At 38.0% G+C, this 25,263-nt stretch overlaps 1 pseudogene; it reads right to left on the reverse strand.

The window, feature by feature from the left end:
* Nucleotides 1-1,139: 1,139 nt before the first annotated feature.
* The window catches only part of LOC141419470 (golgin subfamily A member 7-like), a 77,622-nt pseudogene continuing 53,498 nt past the window's right edge, over nucleotides 1,140-25,263 (reverse strand).

Below are 25,263 nucleotides of genomic sequence, written 5' to 3' on the forward strand. Positions count from 1 at the left end.
ATATTACAACCTATTAGAGTAAAATTTCCTGATGCATATATCATCCACTATATGGATGATATTATAATTTCTCATGCATGTTCTAAACAATTACAAAAAATCTTTGAAACCACACAAAAAGCTTTACAAGTAGGAGGTTTGGTAATAGTTCCTGAAAAAAATACAAAATACTACTCCTTTTCAATATTTTGGTCATGCAGTTGAGCGATTCACCATTCATCCTCAAAAATCTGCCATACGAAGAGACTCATTAACAACTCTAAATGACTTTTAAAATTACTAGGAGACATTAATAGGCTTCGTCCTTCTTTAGGTATACCAAATTATAAACTTACTAATTTTTTTCTATCTTTGAAGTTGATACCACCCTGGACAGCCCTCTGACTTTAACACCTGCTGCTGAAAATGAATTTCAATTTTTTGAGTCACAGTTACAGACTGCCTTTCTAACAAGATTTGATCCTTTAAAACCTATTTCCTTCTCCACATTCTCCTACAGAAATTTTAGCGCAAGAGAACTCTCCTTTAGAGTGGTTATATTTAAAGCAAAGAGAAACTAAAGTGTTAACTTCATATTTGATCTAATATCCTCTGTACAGGAAAGAACAAGATGCCTACAGATTCTGGGATTTTATCCACAACTCATTATTTTACCCCTTACTAACAAACAATTTGAAAATCTGTTACCCTTTAGTGACAATTTAAGTAATTTTATAAGTAATTATTATGGATATATAGGTAATCATTACCCAGCAGGTAAGCTGTGGGATTTAAAAAAATTTTTTCCATTTATTGTTAACAATATAGTAAAATTAAATCTTATATCTCATGCTTCAGTTTATTATATAGATGGATCATCATCTGGTAAAGGAAGCATACATGGACCTGATTTACATGAAACTATTCAAACTATTCTTCTGCACAACAGGTAGAATTAGCAGTTCTGATTTATTTATTACAAAAATTTACAGATAAACCATTAAATATTGTCTCAGATTCAGTCCTTAGAGTAAACAGCGTTGTGGATCTGGCAGCAGATACAAAGGAATGATGCTCTGGAGAGAAGGTAGGCACACTCTGTGATTGGCCAGTGGATACATGAGGGTCCCAGCTGGAGGTGGGAACTTTGATTCTATGGATTATCTTCCACTACTCAGGCCTCCATCTTCATAAATGGTAATTTCAATAACTAGAAGCCCTCTCTCAGTGGGGTATATCAGGAGGAGGTCTTATGGAGCATGTATCTTCTCGTTCTGTTCTTGAATATATTTGAAGACTTCTTACAGAACCTTCTTATAATGAGTTTCCATGCATAAGAGGATGATATATGCTGTCAAACACTTCAGAGAGCCTTCAAGATATGACTGGCCCACAAGCTTCTCTGCTTCTGCATAAAGGTTATTCAGAGTTTAAACCATTTCTTCAAACCGCTGTCTGTCAGTCCTGTTCTCCAGCTCTGCAGGGAACTTGGTCCGGAAATGGCAGCTTGTGCCACTTCTGTAGTCTTGTAGCAGGGAGGAGGATCAGAAGAAAACAGTCTGAGCCTGAGTTCTGAGAAAGTAGCAGGGAGGTAGGGATGGCATAGCAGAGAGATAAAACCTGAGAAATCTAAATATGAGCAATGTCACGTAGCACTGAGGAGCTGAAAAGTCACATAGCACTAGGGTAAAGTAGCCAATAAAATTAAATATAACCATATATGGATTAGACTTTGCTTTTTGCTTCTGTAACCTGCTTGCAAGGGTATATAAGAGGAGACCCCTTTGTTCTCAGGGCTCAGCCTTTGGACATGAATCTGCTGAGTCTGTGCTGGCACAATAAAACATTGCTTCCTGCTAATTGCCTCAAGAGTCCCATATCTCAGCTAGCAAACTCCTGCAACATTTCTTGGGGGCTCTTTATCTGGGATTGCAGAAATGATGAGTTATCACCTTCCTTGTCTCTGGGGTGTATCCCGCTGGACCACCAGGAGGAGATCCCACTAGGTGCCAACAGACATCTTCCCGGCAAATCAGGGTGAGGGACTCGGATGTACAATGGAACCCAGTGAGGTGCAGGAACAAGGGAGGGGAGGGGAGCACTGCTCATCAGACTGGTATGAACCCAGGTTCAAATTCAGGTCTGCCCTAAGTGGTAGAAGGGGAGATTGATCACTCCTCAATGAGACATCCTACTAGTTGCACTTTTGGGGATGAAACCATGTCTTTCAGGTTCAGGGAGTGGGGTGGAAGTACTGTGCCATGTAAGAATATATGAAAATGCAAGCTGAGATGCAGCCCAGCTGCGAAGTGAATGAGGCATTTCCTCCTGGTCTGTGTCTGTCTGGCAGTCCAGTAATGGGAGAAGATGGGTGGAGATCAGAGTAAAAACACTCCCTTGGAGTGTATGATTAATAACTTTAAAAAGGGATTTAATGGAGACTATGGAGTTAACTCCTAACAAGCTAAAGGTCCTTCATGAAGTAGATTGGCCTGCTTTTGGGGTAGGATGGCCACCAGAAGGGTCACTAGATAAAACTGTGATTAATGAAGATCAAATATTAATTGTAAAAGACCTGTAACATCCAGGAGAATGGGAAAAACCAAGAGGCTAAAACTGGTCTTCAAAAACCAGACTTTGTTGTTTTTTAAAATTCAGGTAGCAATTTATTGGGTGGAATGAGGAGAAATCAGAGTTTTCCAGTCTCAAAGTGTAGATTTGGTGCCCCAGTTTGACAACTTCACCCAAAATGGGCATCCTGAAGAAGGACTGATCTCAGCACTAACTGCGCTCTTACAAAAATTAACACATGAAGGATAGACTTGCACTGATATATAAGATCTGGTCTGACTTGAAAGAAAAGGAATGTTGCAAAAGGTTTGTGAATGTAGAGAGAGGGAAATGGAGGAATGAAAAGAAAATTGGAATGATGTGTTCATGAATGAAGTGAACAGAGAGAGAAAGGAGAGAGAGAAAGGGGAGAAAGAGAGAGAGAGGGAGAGCAAAAGGGAAAACAGAGAGAGAGAGAGAAAGTAAAATTTCATGAAATGTTGGGAGACCAAAAATGATGAAAGGTTTAATACATTCCTTCAGTTGAGTTTTTATGTCTTAAAGATAAAAAGTAAATAAAAAATAATTTATGATTATTAAAATATGCCAATAATAGTAAACTTGCTGGCACCTTTAATAGGGAGCATAAACAGGGAGAACCTACCTAAAAGGGTGAGAGAAAGAGCAACTTTGACTGTTGCTGGTAAAAAAACTGCTCCAAATTGTTGGTGCAGTAAGCCTGGTCTGTTATTGAGACAGTCATGAGATGCTTATGTTTCCCTTGCTAATGGGTGGCCAGATTATGCATCCATCCAATGGTATGTTCACAGTGTGTGTGTGTGTGTGTGTGTGTGTGTGTGTGTGTGTGTGTGTGTGTAAACATCTTCAAAATGGTTCTTAAACTGCTTCTATAAGGTTAATATGATACTCAAGGTAACAAAAAAACAGGGTATTTATTTTAAAGACCTCTATTATAAAGTGCTTAAGCTTTTAAAACATAAATATGTAAATATCTTGAAAACAGTTCTTATTACAGAGTCATTGTAAAAAAATTACTCTTTCTGCTGATACTTTTTAAGAAAAACAGGTTTTCAAACTTATTTCAATCAGAAATGCAGGCATTCAGGGGTTAACTCTCCAGTTTAGACCAGAGGGGTAAAAAAAAAAGAAGGGAAGCATAGCCTGCAGCAGGAGTATTGGAATTTGGGTAAACAAATGGACCTTAGCATGTTTCATTCTGCCATAAATACAATCTGGAATTAAATTCTCTCTTATAATACATGGGTTTATTCACAAATGGGCTTTCTATAAATTGCTTTTATACAAAAAAATTACAAGGTTGCTTTCTTGTTTTTTCATACAAATGTAAGGCTCTAAGTTAAAAGATTTCTTATTTTCAACAACTAACAAAAATATATAAAAGGTATTAAGGTTTTTAGAAAATAAAAGGTAAAAAAAACCTTTTTGATGAAGGATAAATACAATCTCCCCCAGAAGGTACATATTAAATTGTCACAAAGATATACATGCTTATGTAAGTGATTAGGTTAAATAAAATCTAAGATTTACATTAAAGGTCTTGTAAGGTCAAAATTTAATGTACTGATGTTAAACTAAAACTTAATTCTCTAAGCTGATAGCACCAAGGCTAACTTTAAAATATGGTATTGTTCTTGAAAACGTTTACAAAAAATGGTCTTAAAATGGTTTTTGTTTGTTTTATCAAAATAATTGTGAGAAATTTTTGGTGCAGCAGGTTAACCCACAAATTTGTCAAGACAACAAGTTTATTAAAACACAGAGAAAAAAGAGGCAGCTGAGCACAGGGAGTACTGATGCACTGATATAAGGGTTAAGACAAATTTACTTATGTAAAGCCAAAGTGCACCCTCCAGGTAGGATTTAAAAAACTCAAAAAGGAGCACTACACTGGAAGCCAAGACCTCCAGTTTTTATTAACTCAACAGAGTGGCAATGCTAGTCCTACTCCTTCCACATATTGGATGGAGGGAATTTTTGCCCTGGGATGGCCAGATTGTGCCTGTTATTTTAGGGAGGCTCCATTGACTACAGGTTGGTGGGATCCTGCTGTATGTCGTGAACCATGTGTTAATGTCAACAATCTGGGATGTGATCCCTTATCACCATCTGAGCCATGATTCTTGGCCACTATGTTTCCTAACTCCACACTTAGTCCCCATAAATATTTTCCTGTGCTCTCTGGTGATTTTTGTTGGGGTTTTAACTACTGAAGTAACAGAGTCATGTTCATTTAAGAGTTGGTTTATGTTGGGGTTACCAATAAGGACAGCCATGTCAGGACTAGACTCCCTCCCCCTTGCAGATGGCTTACCTTTATCTTCCTGGATAGATGCCAAAGACAGTTGGGCAGACAGTGACTTAACTACAACTTATCTTTCTTGGTTGCCCAGTAACAATATCCTTTAGTGACCTTCTTGGTACTTTTCCACTAGCTCCCTATATCTACTCCAAGCCTGTGTGTGGCAATGGGCTCTAGCTCTCTTGCTGAGGTCTCCCTCCACAGGGCTCCTGCCTAAACAATAAACCCTATACTGGTGTTTGAGCCATCTCTCTGCCTCTTCCATGCATCTTATTTTCTAACAGTTTATATAAAACTTTCTAGATGATCTCATGGTTAAAGAACTGTTGTCTTGGGTGATTCTTATACAGTTGGTACCCTATATGTGTCTGAGACTGGGCTATTTGGGTTTACTAAAACTGTGCTTTCCCCCTACAACTGATAAAAACCTAAGCTTTTACTTTAAGAGCAAAATTAAACTTATATGTATATATAACCTCTATAGAGCTGTGATATTGTTGCTGGTTCCTATACATCAAATATATTTATGTTTTTCAAGTATATCAAGCTTTCTTAAATATAAAATTTAGATAAATATGGTAGCAAAAGGTTAGTGGTGCTGTTATACTATTTGGTTAGTTGCTAAATTGTCCATCAGAATTTTAACTATGGCTCTTAAGTTTTTGTCATTACAGTTCTGATATTTCTGGGGCATTTACAATGAAGTCCATAAGAAATGACTCAATAACTACTTTTGTGTCAACCAGGTTGGCTTTTTAGACATCTGCTTTTGTTAGATTTTGTTTTGTATTGTCCTTGTCTAGAAGCCCACTGACTAAAAGCCAGTCCTTCTAGGCCTCTTTGTTGCTTAAATTAGGCCATAATGGTCTATTTTGCACTGACTCCCACCTGATATGTTCATTATTTCCTCCCTGATGTGGGACCAAAACCAACCAACCAACCAACCAAAATCCAGAAAAGAAAAACCAATCAAGAAAGATCTTCAGTCTGAGGCCATATCACCCTGAATGCACCCAATCTCGTCTGAGCTTGGAAGCTAAGCAGGTTAGACCTGGTCAATACTTGGATGGGAGACAGATCTTCAGAAGAGACTGCTCAGAGACAAGCAATTTGGAGACAAGTTCAAATTTAGTCACTGATGCCAGACCTCTCAAAATTAATCAAGGCTGAGAGGATTAAAGAAATGGTTCTTATATATTTGTGGCTATCTAGCATTAAAGCCCTTCCAGACACAAACTCATATTTTTAGACAGGGTCTTCTACTTAAATAGAGACAAAATATCTATTTTTACTGGCTCTAAACATGTCCTTTGATTCTTAACGATGATGGTTTTAACTTTTTTATTTATTTATTTTTTTTTAATTTATTTTTTTTTATTATTATTTTTATTTTATTTTATTTTTTTTATTATTCATATGTGCATACAAGGCTTGGTTCATTTCTCCCCCCTGCCCCCACCCCCTCCCTTACCACCCACTCCACCCCCTCCCGCTCCCCCCCCTCAATACCCAGCAGAAACTATTTTCCCCTTATCTCTAATTTTGTTGTAGAGACAGTATAAGCATTAATAGGAAGGAACAAGGGGTTTTGCTGGTTGAGATAAGGATAGCTATACAGGGCATTGACTCACATTGATTTCCTGTGCGTGGGTGTTACCTTCTAGGTTAATTCTTTTTGATCTAACCTTTTCTCTAGTACCTGTTCCCCTTTTCCTATTGGCCTCAGTTGCTTTTAAGGTATCTGCTACAAGTTTTGTTGGACATATATACTGATAATATGTTATTGCCATGGTAATTCTACTCAGTTAAAAAAAACAACTAAAATGTCCGACCATTAAAACACAATTGGAGGGGCTCTTTTGTTGTTATCTTGTTTATTCTCACCATAGTTAAAGTAGCAGTGATTGCTCCTTGGATCCACCACAGTTGAGTCAAGCCAGCTTCTCTCCAATGGGAATGCATCCCTGATCCAGATTCACCTTGCAGGATCACCCTCTAGAACCTGAGCGCCCTCCCTTGGCAGGACTCAGCTTCCCAGGAAACAACAGGGGATGAAAAACAACTGGATGACAGCCCGGCTCTAGTAATTCCAAAAGCTGACTAGTCTACACACAGCAGAAGCTTGAGGAGTTGATTTTCACACCAGTTATCTCACTGTAATGTATTGTCACCCCTTGTCTGTATCTTTTGCTGTAGTCCTCACCCTATTCTTCACCATAGGCTTGGCAGAAACCACTCCCACTGATTGGTCTCATGGTGAAAAGTTTTTATTTGCTCTCTTCTATCTCTTTTGAGCAGGATACATAATTATTATTTATGGTTACTGATCTGGTTTAACAAAAGGACAAAATATGCAGCCCTCCTTCACAAAGGAAAGCTGCCCCAACTGCACCCATGGCACCTGTAACACTGTAAATTTCACTGCACTTAAGCCATCTGATTAAACATGGGAAAAAATAATTAGTATAAAAATAAATAAAAAGGGTCTTGACCCTGAGAGTCTGATACACCTCAAATTAGTGACTGTTACCTTTGAGAGTTCCTCATATCTAGTTTTTCACTCTTTTTATTAGGAAATGAAAAGTGAATTTTCCATCTCGGCCAAAGCTAAAAACTTGTTCTTCTCACTGGCCAAGTGTATAGCCCAGACACTAAGTGTCTCTTCATGCTATGTTTGTGGGGAGACCAACATGAGAGTCTCCTCTCTTTCTCTCCCTCCCTCTCTCTCTCTCTCTCTCTGTCTCTCTCTCTCTCTCTCTCTCTCTCTCTATATATATATATATATATATATATAAATAAAGATTAAGTAGGCAAAAATGGGGTGTCTTACAAATTGGCAATTAAAAAGATGACAAATGGCCTCCATCCAGTACTATTGTCCTGCCACCTGGGCAAAAGATGGTCCGAGGGCTATCGCACCCCTATATATATATGCTGAACTGCATCATCAGGCTACAGAGTGTTGTTAAAATTATAACTAATTGAACTGCAAGAGCCCTCGATTTGCTGACAAAATAAAGCACTAAGATGCACAATGCCAGCTATCAAACCACTTGGCTTACACTATTTGCTTGCTTCTGAGGAAAAGTTGATAAAAAATTTAACCTAAACACTGGTACTTACAAATCAATCATAAAAAAGGTTATAAAAGGGATCACAGAGAAAAAAAAAACTTGCCTATGTCCCCGTCCAGACATAGAGAGGATGGGATCCCAATGACCTGTTTAAAGGATAGTTTTCTGCTTTAGGTGGATTCAAAACCCTGATAGGGGCAATGGGCCTAATTCTAAAAACATGCTTAATATTGCCCTGGCTGGTTCCCCTGGTGCTTTGGCTTATCAAAAGTATTATAGAGGCTGTTATAAAAGAAAAATGGCCACACATGTAATAATGCTATGAAAATATAAACCCCTAAATAAAGATGATGCTCTTTGACTGTAAGTGGGTCTGAGCATCAAAAGGGGGAATAAAGGAACAGGGAGGAGGATCAGAAGAAAACAGTCTAGGCCTGAGTTCTGAGAAAGTAGCAGGGAGGTAGGGATAGCATAGCAGAGAGATAAAACCTGAGAAATCTAAATATGAGGAAGGTCACGTAGCACTGAGGAGTTGAAAAGTCACATAGCACTAGGGTAAAGTAGCCAATAAAATTAAATATAACCATGTATGGGTTAGACCTTGCTTTTTGTTTCTGTAACCTGCTTGCAAGGGTATATAAGAGGAGACCCCTTTGTTCTCGGGGCTCAACCTTTGGACATGAGTCCACTGACTTTGTGCTGGCACAATAAAGCATCACTTCCTGCTAATTGCTACAAGAGTCTGTATCTCAGCTAGCAAGTTTCCACAACATTCTCACTGAATGAATACCTTCCATGACACTGGGATCTGCTGTGGCCTCCTGGCAAGGACAAGACCCTCAAGTTCAGGGAGGAGGGCACCATGGAATAGATACCAGGCATGGATCCAGGACTCTGGCCCTCCAGCCCCTTGGACACACCCACTGCCCAAAGAAGCCCAAGGCCTTGTCCTTGCCACTCCCCTTCACCCATGCTGCTGCAGTGGGCCTTCAGCTACTGCCCTTGCCCAAACCCTGAGCTCCCAACATCCCAGTTCTACTGAGGAAACATGAACCCACCTCCTCATGCCCTTCAGTTTTCCCTTGTACTTCTTAAACGTTCTGTCTTAATTATTTTTTCTTGTCACTTTACATATTTATGGACTTGCACTATGAGAACATTCAAATGTCTCTCTGTAGCTGATGCTTCTCCTCTAACTTTTAGGTTTCTACCCATAAGAACCTAATCTGAAAATCCCACCACCAGTATTTCACCAGGAACTTAAAATTTTTAACATGCCCCAAATGAATACTTTTAATCCAAACTTTGTCATCTTCCCCTACTTCAGCATTTGTTCATGTTGCTAGTGAAACTGTCATCTACCTGGTACACAAGTTGGAAACCTTGGCCATCTTTTCTTTTTGCTCAACCCCTCAGCAAATTCCTGCCGTTCTCTTCCAAATATGCCTTAACTCTTCCCTCCTCTCCATCTCCACTGTCCCTTCCTATTGGCAGGCTCTCACAATCTCTTTCAAAAGCCTTACTAGTCCTGGTTCTTTCTGCCTCAAAGCCATTATACATGCTATTTTTTAGAAAGCTTTCAAAAATAAAAACCACATCCTGTCACTTATCATCTTAATAAAACAAACAAAACCTTTGATGGCTTCTCATAACTTAGAAGATGAAATCCTAGCTCCTTAGCTAACTGAGTCTTTAGCCATTTTCTGTCTCCCTTAAACCCTCATTTGGTGTCCTTCAATAGGTGTGCTATTAGCATTTTAGGTGGGATTATTCTTCATTATGTAGTAGTGTCCTACACATTGCAGAAAAGTTTGTTTTACAAACAGTTTTTAATATGGAGGTAGACATACTAATGATCCCAATACTGTTTAAGCCTAGGCTGATGCATATATTTGTATTATGTGTTTATTTGTGTGTTTTTTAAAGTTTAAAAGATAAAAAATAATAGAAATAAGTTTATAAATAATGCTATTTTCATATAGCTGTGCAATGTGTTTAAGCTAAGTGTTATAAATGAATCAGAAATTTTAGAAACTTAAAAGTTTATATAGCAAGAAATTTATTTTGGATTAACATATATTAACATGGTTCAGTGTGCTATTTTCAAACATGCAGACTGCATGTGCTGATCAAATCTGACCTTCCTTTATCTACTCTTCCTATTCCCAAACTTTTAGTAATCATTACTTGATGTTCAAATTGACTTTTCGACTACTACCTTCTGAATACCAATACCATACTCTCCACACAACTAAAAGTGTGTCTACATTTATAAAGACATTTTGTTATACTACCTTGAGTTGAGAATCACTGAACTGAATCAGTGAAGTCAACATACTGTAAGCAGGTGCTGCTTCCAAACCACTACCAGTATGGTTCCTACTGCCTATAATACTCTCCTTACCACCCACATCCTGAAATAGTCTATTTATTCTTAAAATCTCAGTCTGGAGCTAAGGGTGTAAAAGCTCATTCTGAATGTCTGTTTTCCTTGTAAAACTTCACTCTCAAAGTCAGGATGAATTTGTTACAGTTCCCTGTGTATTACAATAGCTCTTGGCAGATAGCATCATCATAGCCTTATGAATAATGTTTGCACTCTTTTCTCCCTTTTCCATTATCTGTAAGCTGCATTACTTATTCTCACATCCCCAGAAGAATAAAAAAGGAAAGACAGAGGGAAAAAAAAGGTAAGAAAGAAAAGATACACAATGAAGGAAAAGGAAAAAGAAGAAAAGAAAATTAAAGGAAAGAAAATGGGAAAATGTAGATAAAAATAAAAAGGAGAAAAGAAGACAAAATAAACAGAAAGGAAGAAAGAAGGACTGGAGGGAAGGAAATGGAGAGAAAGGATGCAGGAGGAAGGAGATAAAAACAAACAAAGAAAAGAAGAAAGGAGAAGACAGAAGGGTAGAGAAAGTTTGATAAAATAAGGAAGGGAAGAAAAAAGAGATGAAAAGAAGTAAAGGATGAAATGCAAAAGAAGGAAAGATAAAGCTAAGATGTTACACAAATGAAATAAAAAGAACAAAAGAAGTGGAGGGAAAAAGAAAAAGGAGAGATATAAAAAGGGAGAGAAGAAAGCCAAATGAAAAGAAAAAGAATTTTAAAACAAGGGGAAAATGGGAGAAGGAAGAAAAAAGGAATGGGGAAAAGCAGTGGGAAAGAAGAGAAAAGATGGGAATAATGAATGAAGAGAGAACTCCAATGCAAAAAACAGGAAAAAGACCCTAATGAGAGGCCTGGGAAGTAATAAAACTCTCTTTGCTGCTGATAAATCTGGCATGAATTTGGTGAAAAATAATATATTGCAAGTTTAACTTATTTAGCTGCCACTTTCCTTGGCTATGAAAACTCTAGTCTCTAGTCCCAGTAGTTCCAGTGGAAGAGCTGAGGCATACTACGCTTGTGATATTTTTAACCACAATATGTACTCTTTCTTAAATGTAATGCAAGCCTATGAAAATTTAGAACAAAGAAAATGAGAGTATTAAAAGTACCACCAATAGGTGCACATAATTCAGAATATATTAACATAACCCAGAATATGTTAATATAGTTTGAATTTTTCCTGAACAAATATTTGCTTCCATGTTGAATCTCCAGTCATTTTTTGAGACAGGGTCTTGCTATGTTGGCCACGCTGGCCTTCCACAGTCAAGCAATCTTACCACTTCAGCCTCCTGAGTAGCTAGGACTATAGGTGTACACCACTGCACCTGGCCACAGTGCTGTTTATAAACCACCTGCAAATCTGCTCAAGCACATATATCTGTATCTACCATTTCCCATTATTACCTTTTTATCCAGAATCTCAAAACCGGATTCTGGTCCTGGCTGGTCTATTAAAGTGGCTACTTCTGCCTTGTTTTTGGAGAGCTAGTCACAATGGTCTCTCTCCATCTTAATCACAAGCAAATTTCTAGGGGTACAATGGAGAGTTCATATTCAAGAGATCATCTAAGAATGAGAATTGAGAGATTTGATTGAGAGAATTTGATAGAGGATGGGTAAGAGAAGCAGAAAAAGCAGAGCCCACATTTATAACCTGAGCAAGTCATTTTAACCCTGTAGGTCTCTTCCCTTGTACCAATTACTAAAATAAATGAATTGAGATGATATAAAAGGGACTCTACCAACTTTAATGTTATATGACTAGGGTCTCTTTGAAAAAAGTGAGTTTTATGGGTCTAGAAATGCAAAAAAAAGGGGGGGAAATTTGAGCTTTTGCCAGTAACAAAAATCCAGCAATCTTAACCAAGAGAAATCTTTCTTTTTTTAGAATTTTTTTCTTTTATTTATATGTGCCAAAGAACCCTTTCAATACTTTACTTTTATAAACAAATTCTCCCCTTTTCCCTTCAGACTAACTCACCTGCTTCAGCCTCCCAAGTAGCTAGGACAACACACATGTACCACTGTGCCTGGGCAGAATGTTTTTAAGGCATCTACAGCCACCCTCCTTGGTTAGTAAGGCACAAAAATTTCACTCATTTAAAGAAAGACTAAGCCTGTGAAGGCTTACAGACTTAGCTAGGCAACCTGTCTGGCTTTGCAGGAAGGAGATTAAATTTGGGATTTGGCTTTGGGGTTAAGATTAGAAAGTATGGTCTTAGTCTGAGGTCCCCCACCCCTACCTCACTAAAAGCACATATTCCTCTTGTTCCTTTCAGCTTCATTAACTAACTGATGTTTCTAATTTGCTAATGACAAGTCTCATTGATCAAGAAAATATCCCAGGGTGATGGGAAACAATGAGGACTCCAAGAGTCTGGAGAGATCAGCTTTATGTTGTATTCTATGTCAATGCTGAAACTCTTAAATTGTTAAAGAAAATTGTTTTCTTTATGGATTATTATTCCAAATATGAATGGAATTTACCTAACTAAAATAAAAGTTTAACAGGAACTGCGTAGATATGACAGATTTTTCTTACAAACACCATTGCCACCTACTGGCTGGAAAAAAAACATACTAGGGAATGAATTTTAAAAATGTTCAATTTATGAATGCCAGAAACAAATGGAATATGAAGAAACATTTTATACAAATTTCTTCATTAAAAAGGAGGGAGAGATGGTGGGAGGTAAGGATGGAAGGAAGAGATGGAATTTAAAAGAATGGGAGGGTAGGAGGAGGAATGGAGAAAGGGAAGGACGGAGGAAAGAAGGAAGAAGGAATCTAGCTATAGAGAAGAGAAATGATTAGACTAAACTTATGTTATGAATTAATGAATGCTCCTGGCCTGGAGCTCCTACTTTTTGACTTCTGATCTGAACATGCTCCAGTATCAGACATACACCAAAAGTAGAACATGAGGGTTGAAAGCACTCGTATAAGTATGTATTATTGACCTTTCTCCCAATGCAAGGCCTGTATCTATAAAATCTGTATTTGGGCAAGAAGTTATGTGGCCATGTGCACTCTCTGTCATGTAAGAACTTCCCTAAAGCTGGACAGCACCCAAACTTTTCTCTTGTTTTCCAGAAAAAACCTTCCTCAACCTTCAATTTACTCTATTCTTTCTGAGGAGAGAATAAACATAACCAGAACACAGAGGCTACATTAAAGAAGGAGGAAATAAAAACATTATTGAAAACCTTCTCCAGTACCCACCTTTAATATGCCTTTTTTCTCCTTCTTCATTTTCATTGCAAATGCCAAGTTTCTGGCCCTCATACCTTCTGTTCTGAACTCTGTGGAAATCTCTTCCCTGGAATCCCTATCTTCAGTCTGTCCTCCCACTCTCTCACACATAAAACATTATCCTATCAGCTTGAGTTGTCTCTATGTAGGAGGTACTTAGAAAACACCTGTTGACATGCTGTTCCCTCCATCTGGAATAAACTTCACCTCTGGTCTCTATAGCAATCATTATATTCTACCTCACATATCACCTCCTCTGTGAAGCAGCATTATTTCTCTCTCTGTCTGTCCCCCCCCCGATTTCCATGAGAATTTTAATGCACAAATTTCTACAATATCACTTACCTAGAATCCAAAGATTCACTGCAAATCTCCTTCACTAGATTAACCTAGCAGGAAGATTATCATTTTTCTTTATCTGTTTGACTGCTTGGTACACACCATGTTTATTTGGTACCAATTAAGTGTCTAATAAATTCAAACTGGAATGAACTTGTCTTAATTTTTACAGATGATGGAACTACATGGGAATGGGAACCAAGAGAAGTAGCAAGAAGATAATACATTCATTCTTGTCCTCCTCCTACCTTCTACACTGCCTCCAAAAACAAAATAAAGGGAGGTTTGCTTGAAGCTGACCCATTTCAATGTCCCCCACCTCCACTGGAATTAGTCTCAGTGAGATAGCATGTCCAGTAGTTCCCTGGGATGTTGATGGGAACATTGCCAGCCCCCAATTCTTTTCCCCTACTTACAATGTGCTGATAGCAAATCTACTCAGTCTTTGAGTCCCAGTTCAAGTACTACCTTCTTCCAGGAATCCTTTGATTATTCCTCATTAATGTTCTCCTCCTCTGAGCTTAAAAGCTGTTCTACACAATTTAGCAATTATAAGCTACCTTGGATTGTTCTATAATTGTTTCATGGGTGTTATTGTTTGTATCTCATTGCAAATTACTGGGAGCTCTTGTAGGTGGGAAAAGGAAGTCATAATAAAGGGACAAGTCTAGAGAGGAGGAATGTATGAAAGAGAGAGGGGAGAAGCCCAGGATTAAGATTAAGGAGAAGGGCAGAGTATTACAGGAGAGATCCTTGAGTCACTGAGGAGAGGACTGAGGAAAGAGAAAGGAGATCAGGAAAGGGCTCCTGGTGAAAATTAGAAAACAAAAGAATTAAAAAATAATAATTACTATCATAGCTAACATTTACTGAGAGCTGACTTTGTGCCAGCTATTGTGCTAAGCACTTTATATGGATTATTTTCATTTATCTCACCAAAACCCAAGGTACCTTCTTGTATTTTCAACCCTTTATTTTTACAGATGAAGAAAGTGAGTCGAAAAGAGGTTAGGTAAGTTGCTCAAGGTTACACAGTTAGAAATGGTGAGCTAAATATAAGAGGAGCTAAGCAAATATTAAGTCAGATTTAGGGATTAGGGGCAACAGTCCACTGAGGTGGCTAAGGGAAGAGGAGGAGAAAGGAAAAAGGAGGAATAAGAGGAGAGGGGAGAGATGTTGAAGAGACAATGACAGAAGGTATGAAATAGGAAGAAACATAAGCCAAGGAAGATGTGTTTTGTGAGGAAAAAAATAACAAGCAAGAGAATGGGACGTCACAAAATATTAATTTCTAAAGCAATGACTTGGTTATTTTTTTCTATTCCCTTTGCCTCTAGAATCCAATTCCATTTTTATCTCCCACTCAGTAACTTATTTCATCCATTTTCTACCAGGTTTCCAAGCTAGACACCCTTGTAACACTTGCTTGCCACCTGCACCCAAGACATTAGCCTTGCACACAAGCAGGGGGCTCACCAGGCCAGAATTTGTATCTCTTATGGGATCCTCAACAGAACAGTACATCCAGGTGAGATAGGCAGGATCCTGAGCAGTGGGACTGGCATGGGGGGGCACTGTCCAGAGGTATGTTACTTTCTCAAAGGGCTTGGCCACCAAGCCAGGGTGTGATGAGCCTTCAGGGAAAACAGAACACTCATTACTCATATCAACTATAGTAAAGATATCAGCTCCAAAAAGAAGATTAAAGATCATAAACTACAAAGACATTTTGTAGCAACAGTGGCAGCAACATGAGATACTGAGATTGAAAAGAATCCTGGTCTAGGAATCGAGATAGTAGAGTTTGGTTTCTGGTTCTACCACTACTTGCTATATAACTAGGGCAATTTTAAACTTGCTTAGGTTTCAGTTTTCTTAAGTCATATGACCTCAGGTTTGGAAGGGACTAAAACTCACATTCATCTGCTCTTATATTCCTACATCTGGTTAAAACTTTCCAGTGATAAATGACTTAATACCTCTTATAGCCCATTTCACTGTGAGCAATTTCTGATTGTTGAATTTATTCCTTTTGATATGTATGTATGCATTATATGAAGATGTGAATGTTAACAGTAATTAGGCTGTAATTTCTGATTTTTGCAGTGCTAGAGATCGAACCTAGATGCTAGGCAATCACTCTAACACTGAGCTGAGAATACCCAGTCCTAAGGTTCTTAACTTCTTAAATGGACACATAACATGGTGAACCAATGCACAGAATTATCTTTTGTTTTTGTAATTTTCAACCCATTAATAATCAAACAAGTATAAATTAAACTACCCAGATACCTTTTTGTCTTTGAAATTTGCAAATATTTTATAAATTTAATTAATGCTGGTGAGATGTGTTTCACATAGCACCTCTCTCCCTCACTCACTTATAAAATGGGTAAAGTGTAAATGGGAATAACCTTTATCAAAAAAGGCATTAAAAGCCTTAAAAGCTCATGCCCACAAATAAAGTAAGTCATGCAGTAAATACTGTAAAAGATGTTAGCATAAAATAATCAAATAAATGTAAATGAAAACAACATTGAGTTTTGTTGGTGTTATTGCCTACAAGATTGTCTTTTTGACAAAAAGTTAAAAAGACTGCCCAGTGCTGGTGAGATTGTGAGGAAAGAGGTCTTCTCAGATACTACTGATAGAACTCCAAATTAATTGGACTGCAAATCTCTGCAGAGAGCAATTTGGATGTAGGTGGCAAAATTTTAATGTGTGTATCCTCAGACATACCAATTTCACACATTAAAATATATTCTTAATAAATAATCATAAAGTCTACAAAAAAGCATACACAAGTACATATGTAGTACAGATTATAACAAATGGGTATAATTCTATGTGGCTTTAATTTATCTTTCCTCACACATTCATTGTTTCTAATTCTTTAAATATTTAAACCTGCAGAAAATTTTAAAGAATGGTACAATGGGCTCCCACATGGAATGGAGGGACATCCTGTCACTGGATGGTCCTCAGAGCCCAGCCCAGTTCACAATAGACACACAGATCTTGGGCCCAAGTTTTGAAAGCAGAAACCTGTTCCTATTGGCTCCTGAGCAGCTGTTACAGCCCAGTAAAGACTGGTTTTCTGGAAGATCCAAGATGGTGACTAGGAGCAGAAGCAGACAGCATGAGCTCCATGAATCAAAAACCTTGCTGAGACACTGGAGCCACATTTAGCACAAATAAAGCACCAAGGAGAATCAAAACTTTGACAGCCTGAACCCCTAGCCCATAAAAAGCTTCTCCACACCTTGTTACACTGAGAAAACAGGTGGGCTGCTGCCACTGCCAACCACCAGCTCCAAACCTGCTTGGGAGACATTCATCAGATCAAACAAGTGAGCACAAGCATCACATGGTATTTTCCCAGCCACCCCTGGGAAAAACCGGCATAGCCCCATGGACAGACTGAAACCCCCCCACACAAAAAAAACTGAACAATAAACAATGAACAGAAAAATAGCATACAGCAGAGGGGGCGGAAACACTGAAAGTGCACCAAAGAAGGGGGGGGAGCAAGGAGGTAATCTCCTCAAGAGCTATCAGTAAACAAATAGCTAGAAAGGCAGGAAGGCCAACAGCAGGTGGGTGATAAGCCACTACCTGAAGTAGGGCAGGTAGCAGACAACAAAGCTCATCTCCTGAGCCAGTGAGCAACACCGAAAGTCAAATGGCCCCACAAAATTGAAAAACAGTGAACCATCACAACACACTGAAAGCAGGAGGCTGACTGACTGATCACTGACCTTGTCACAGAGAAAGGGGGCAAGACAAAGAAACAAGCCCCCAGTAAGCAAGCAAAGCAAAAAGCCAACTCCAAAGCAGGACAACTGGTAGCCTACAGAGATGATCTCCTGAACCTGAGGAGAGCATGCAAACTTAAACTGCCACACCTCACTAAGGGAGGAGCTGACCAAGCAGCCACCCCTGAAAGACAGAAGAAAAAAAAACAATGTCCAGAAGCTAACCACCACCACAAAAGAGCCTCTGCTTAAATACCAACACAAGGACTGGATGTTGGAGGAGTAACAAAGGTTGAAATTCTGTTGTTCTTAAACCTGGGGCTTTTGTTTGTTTGCTTATTGTTTTTTCTTTGTTCATCTCTCCCAGTTGACTTCTTGGGGTTTTTTTTTTGGTTTTATTATTGTGAATTAGTTAATACTAAATTATACCCAGACCACGGAAAGAAATAGCACACACACCACTTAGCTAAAAACCCAATACAGCCACAAAACAAAATTAAACCAAGGAAAAGAAAAAAGGTTACTGAAACCACCAAGTACCCTATCAAGAACATAGTTGCACAGTTCCAAGAGGAGTGATGGGAAGAAGAAAAAGGGATGGAAACCATTCTCCCCCTAGAAATAATTTAATACAGGATTCAGGGGGAAATGAAGAAAATAGATACCCAGTTCTGGATGCCAACAAAACAAAGATAAATGATGCCAAGGAACCCAATGATGTCCACCAGAACAACCTCAAAGAAGAATCCTGCAAGTAATCACTGAGATTACTGTTACTGGACATGGTGAGCCAAAATGTACAGGAGGCACTCAAGAAATTCCAAGGCAACAAAAATAAAGAATATGAGAAGACACAGAAACAAATAAATGAACTCACAGGAGCCCTAAATAAATACCAAAGTGAAACAGAGAACACCATAAATAGAGAGATAAATGAATTAAAGATGAAAATAGACAGTATTAAAGAGGAAGTGACCCATGTTGTGGAAAACCTCAGAATGAAGAACAAAACAGAAAAATAAACACAACGGAAGGCCAATCCAGCAGACTAGAACAGCAGAAGACAGAATATCAGAATTTGAAGATAAAATGAAAATTAAAGGAAAAACTGAAGAGCTATTAGTCAAACAACTCAAAACCTGTGAAAGGAATATGCAAGAAATCACTGACTCCAACAAAAGACCAAACCTGAGAATCATGGGCATTGAAGAAGGAGAAGAGGTGCAAGCAAAAGGGATTCATAATATATTCAATAAAAAATAATACAAAAATTTCCAAACTTAGAGAAAGTTATGCCCATTCAGGAACAGGAAACCTCCAGGACACCAAACACACATAACCAAAATAAAACTACCCCATGACAACAACAAGCACAGAGAATAGAGAAAGAATATTGAAGGCTATAAGAGAGAAAAAAGAAATAGCATACAAAGGTAAATCCATCAAAATTGTAGCAGACTTCTCAATGGAAACCTTAAAAGCAAGAAGGGCATGGAGTGAGGTATTCTGGGCACTGAAGGAAAATAACTTCAACCCAAGGATACTCTACCCAGCAAAACTATCATTCAAAATAGATGGAGCAATGAAAGTCTTCCACAATAAGCAGAAACTAAAACAATATATGACCACCAAGCCACCACTACAAAAGATTCTTCAAGGGATTCTGCTCACTGAAAATGAAAGCAAACAAAACCATGAGAAGACAGACAGTACCAAAACACGGGCAAAGGAAAGACAAGGAATCAGAGAGTAACATTGATTCAGCTGCACATATTCAAACCCTTAAACAACAAAAACAACTAAATCACCACATACCTATTAATATTAACACTGAATGATAACGGATTTAACTCCCCCATTAAATGACACCATTTAGCAAACTGGATTAAAAAGGAAGTGCCAACATCCTGTTGTTCACAGGAGACCAATCTCTTTGACAGAAATAAGCACTGGCTTAGTATGAAAGGCTGGAGGAAGTTTTACCAAGCTTATGGCCCCTGAAAACACACAGGAGTAGTAGTACTTATCTCAAACAAAGTAGACTTCAAACTTACATTGATCAAACAAGATATAAAGAAGGACACTCCAAACTAATAAAAGGAGAAAGAAACCAAAAGGAAATAACAATTAACCTATATGCACCTAACATCAGTGCACCCAACTTCATCAAACATACTCTGAGGGACCTCTCCAACAGAGTCATAATGGGAGACTTTAATACCCCCCTATCACCTATAGATAGGTCATCCAAACAAAAAATCAACAAAGAAATTCTAGAAGTAAATCACACCATAGATAAAATGGACCTAGCTGGTGTCTACAGAATATTTCATCCAACTTCTGCACAATATACATTCTCTCAGCAGCCCATGGAAAATATAAGAAAATAGAAATAATCCCATGCATTCTATGTGAGCACAATGCATTAAAACTATAAGTCAACAAAAAAACAACAGCAGACAATATGCAAACAATTGGAAGCTGAACAACACATTGCTCAATGATCAGTGGGTAATTGATGAAATAAAACAGGAAATTAAAAGGCTCCTGGAAGTTAATGAAAATGAAAACACAACTTACCACAACCTATGGGACACAGCAAAGGTAGTCCCAAGAGGAAAGATTATAGCCATGAGTGGATACATCAAAAGGACAGAAAGATCTCAAATCAATGACCTAATGCTACATCCCAAACTCCTAGAAAAGCAAGAACAAGCAAATCCCAAAACAAGCAGGAGAGAAATAATAAAAATAAGCACCAAAATTAATGAAATAGAAGCAAACAAATAAACAACAAACCATACAAAGAATCAATGAACCAAAAAGGTGGTTTTTTAAAAAAATAAACAAGATTGACAGACCCTGGCAAATCTGACTAAAATGAGGAGAGAAAAAAATCCCAAATCAGTAAAATCAGAAATGCAAAAATGTGAGATAACAACAAACATCACAGAAATCTAGGGAATCATCAGAGACTACTTTGAGAATCTATATTCTAATAAATTGGAAAATCGTGAAGAAATGGACAAATTTCTAGATACTTATGACCATCCAAAATTGAACCAAGAGGATATTAATCACCTGAATAGATCAATAACACAAAACAAAATTGAAGCAGCAATAAAAAGTCTCCCAGGCTACTTAAAAAGCTAAACATTGATCTACCATATGATCCAGCAATACCACTCTTGGGGATATACCCAAAAGAATGTGACACAGGTTACTCCAGAGGCACCTGCACACCCATGTTTATTGCAACATTATTCACAATAGCCAAGTTATAGAAACAGCCAAGATGCCCCACTACTGATGGATGGATTAAGAAAATGTGGTATTTATACACAATGGAATTTTATGCAGCCATGAAGAAGAACGAAATGTTATCATTCGCTGGTAAATGGATGGAATTGGAGAACATCATTCTGAGTGAGGTTAGCCTGGCCCAAAAGACCAAAAAACGTATGTTCTCCCTCATATGCGGACATTAGATCAAGGGCAAACACAATAAGGGGATTGGACTTTGATCACATGATAAAGCAAGAGCACACAGGGAGGTATGAAGATAGGTAAGACACCTAAAAAACTAGATAGCATTTGTTGTCCTCAATGCAGAGAAACTAATGCAGATACTTTAAAGCGACAGAGGCCAATAGGAGAAGGGGACCAGGAACTAGAGAAAAGGTTAGTTACAAAGAATTAACTTAGAAGGTAACACACATGCACAGGAAATCAATGCGAGTCAACTTCCTGTATAGCTATCCTTATCTCAACTAGCAAAAACCCTTGGTCCTTCCTATTATTGCTTATACTCTCTCTTCAACAAAATTAGAGATAAGGACAAAATAGTTTCTGCCCGGTAATGAGGGGGTGGGGGGGAGAGGGAGGGGGTGGGAGGGGTAAGGAAAGGGGTGGGGGGTAAGGGAGGGGGTAGAAGGAAGGGAGAAGAAATGACCAAAACATTGTATGCACAAATGAATAAAATAAAAATTAAAAAAAAGTCTCCCAAAAAAGAAAAGTCCAGGACCTGATGGATTCTCTGCTGAATTCTATCAAACCTTTAAAAAAGAACTAACACAAACTCTCCTTAAATTTTTCTATGAAATAGAAAGGGAAGGAACACTGCCTAACTCATTCTATGAATCTAGTATTACACTCATCCCAAAACCAGACAAAGACATTTCCAAAAAGGATAACTATAGGCCAATCTCCACAATGAACATCGAAGCAAAAATCCTCAATAAAATAAAGGCAAGCTGATTCCAACAACATATCAGAAAGATCATTCACCATGACCAAGTTGGCTTTATACCAGGGCTGCAGGGGTGGTTCAACATACGTAGAGCTATAAATGTAATACAGCACATTAAGAGTAGCAAAGACAAAAATCACTTGATCATCTCAATAGATGGAGAAAAAGTCTTTGATAAGATCCAACACCATTTCATGATAAAAGCTCTAAGAAAACCAGGAATAAAAGGAATGTACCTCAACATTGTAAAGACTATATATGACAAACCTATAGCCAACATCATACTTAATGGAGAAAAACTTAAACCATTTCCCTTAAAATCAGGAATGAGACAATGGTACCCACTATCCCCACTCCTATTCAACATAGCCCTGGAATTTCTAGCCAGAGCAATTAGGCAAGAAGAAGAAATAAAAGGAATGCAAATAGGTAAAGAAACTGTCAAAATATCCCTATTTGCAGACAACATGATACTATATCTTAAAGAAACAAATACTCCACTCAAAAACTCCTAGACAACATAAACAGATATAACAAGGTGGCAGGATACAAAATCAACTCACAAAAATGATTAGCTTTTCTATACACCAGCAACGAACAAGTTGAGAAAGAATATATGGAAACAATTCCATTTACAATAGCCTCAAAAAATCAAATACCTTGGAGTAAACTTAACAGAGAATGTGAATGACCTGTACAAGGAGAACTACAAATCCCTGAAGAAAGAAATCCAGGAAGACTACAGAAGGTAGAAAGATCTCCTGTGCTCATAGATTGGTAGAATCAACATAGTAAAAATGGCTGTACTACCAAAAACAATCTACATGTTCAATGCAATTACCATCAAAATCTCAATGACATTCACCATAGAGATTGAAAAATCTACCCTAAAGTTCATTTGGAAACAGAGACTGCGAATAGTCAAGGCAATACTCAGCAAAAAGAGAAATGCTGGAGGTATCACAATACCTGACTTCAAATTATGTTACAAGGCAATAGCAATAAAAACAGCATGGCACTGGAACAAAAAACAGATATGAAGACCAGTGTAACAGAATAGAGGACCCAGATATGAATCCACACAGCTATGCCCACCTTATTTTTGACAAAGGCGCCAAAAACATGCAATGGAGAAAAGTCAGCCTCCTCAACAAATGTTGCTGGGAAAAGTGGTTATCTGCCTGCAAAACACTGAAATTAAATCCATGTTTATTACCTTGTACTAGTATCAACTCAAAATGGATCAAGGACCTTAATATCAGACCCGAAACTCTGAAGTTAGTACAGGAAAGAGCAGGTAATACTCTGGAAGCAACAGGTATAGTCAAACACTTCTTCAATAGAACCCCAGCAGTTCAACAAGTAAGAGAAAGGATGGACATATGGGACTACATAAAATTAAAAATCTTCTGCACAAAAAAAGAAATGGTCTCTAAATTGAAGAGACCACTCACAGAGTGGGGGAAAATATTTGCCAGCTATATATCCAACAAAGGACTGATAACCAGAATATACAGGGAGCTCAAAAAAACTAACTCCTCCCAAGGTCAATGAACCAATAAAGAAATGGGCAACTGAACGAAACAGAAATTTTTCAAAAGAAGAAATTCAGATGGCCAAAAAACACATGAAAAAATGCTCACCATGTCTGGCCATAAAGGAAATGCAAATCAAAACCACACTAAGATTCCACCTCACCCCTGTTAGAATAGCTATCATCAAAACCACCACCACCACCAGCTGTTGGCAAGGATGTGGGGAAAAAGGAACCCTCGTACACTGCTGGTGGGAATGCAAACTAGTGCAATCACTCTGGAAAACAATTTGGAGGCTTGTTAGAAAACTAAACATAGATCTTTCATATGATCCAGCAATCCCACTCCTAGGGATATACAAAAAAGAACACGACTCAGGTTACTCCAGAGGCATCTGCACACCCATGTTTATTTCAGCACTAGTCACAATAGCCAAGTTATGGAAATAGCCAAGATGCCCCACTATGGACAAATGGACTAAGAAAATGTGGTATTCCTACACAATGGAATTTTACTCAGCCATGAAGAAGAATGATACCTTGTCATTTGTGAGTAAATGGATGGAACTGGAGAACATCATCTTGAGTGAGGTTAGCCAGGTTCAGAAGACCAAAAATCATATGTTCTTCCTCATATGCAGACTCTAGATCTAGGGCAAATGCAGAAATGTTGTTGGAATAGGTTCATACGCTAAGGGGAGAGCACATACGGGAGGAGTGGGGATAGGTAGGAAACCCAAAACTTGAAAATATTTGATGTTCCCATTGCAGAGGACATAATACAATAAGCTTAAAATGACAGAGGTCATAATGGGAAGGTGAGCAGGAAGTAGTGAAGAGGTCAGTTAGAGATGAATCAATTCGGGTTGTAATACACTTATGCATGGAAGCAGTGCTAGGAATCTCTATGTATAGCTTTCCTTATCTCAACTAGCAAAATCGCTTTGTCTTTCATATTATTGCTTATGTCTACTCTTCAACAAAATTGGAGGAAAGAGCAGAACAGTTCTGCTGGAAGCAAGGGGGTTGGGTGGAGAGTCGGGAGTGGCAGGGGGAAGAAATGGCCCCAACAATGCATGCACATATGAATAAATGAATAATGAAAAAAAATGGTACAATGGACATGAAAGTAGGACTGTTTGGAAAAAGGAAGGGGACAAATGGGAAATGTATACATTATATACATGTATGAAATTGTTATGAGACCCATTATTTTGTACAGTAAATATACTCTAATAAAAAGTAATTACAATTGTACAATGATTACCTTACTCCCTAGAATCTATTGTTAATTTATCTCAGTGTATAGCTCAGTGGTAGAGAACTTGCATGTGTGAAGCTCTGGTTTGATCCCCAGTACCACAAGGAAAACATTTACTCCATTTATGTATATCTTCACACATGCACACATACACACACAGAGATATAGAGGTTTTGTTTGCTTGCTTTGTTCAATAATGTGGAAATTCAAATATCATGACATTTTATTCCCAAGTATATCAGCAAGCATCTCTGATGTTGCCCCAATACCATTACCATACCTAACAAAGTTCCCTAATATTATCTAATATCCAGTGTATATCAAAAATTTTCAATTATGTTCAAGATGTTGCTTTCAATTTTTTTTTCATTTTTTGAGACAGGGTCTCACAATGTAGCCTAGACTAGTCTTGAACTTGCAATGCCCAGGGTGGTCTTGTACTTGACAATCTTCTTGTCTTAGTCTCCTAGTGCTGAGATTACCAGACTTGGCTTCCAAAGTGCTCCTAAAGCTGTTTATTAGAATGAGAGCAAAT

This window comes from Castor canadensis, chromosome X (genome assembly GCF_047511655.1).
Source record: "Castor canadensis chromosome X, mCasCan1.hap1v2, whole genome shotgun sequence".
NCBI classification, from domain to species: domain Eukaryota; kingdom Metazoa; phylum Chordata; class Mammalia; order Rodentia; family Castoridae; genus Castor; species Castor canadensis.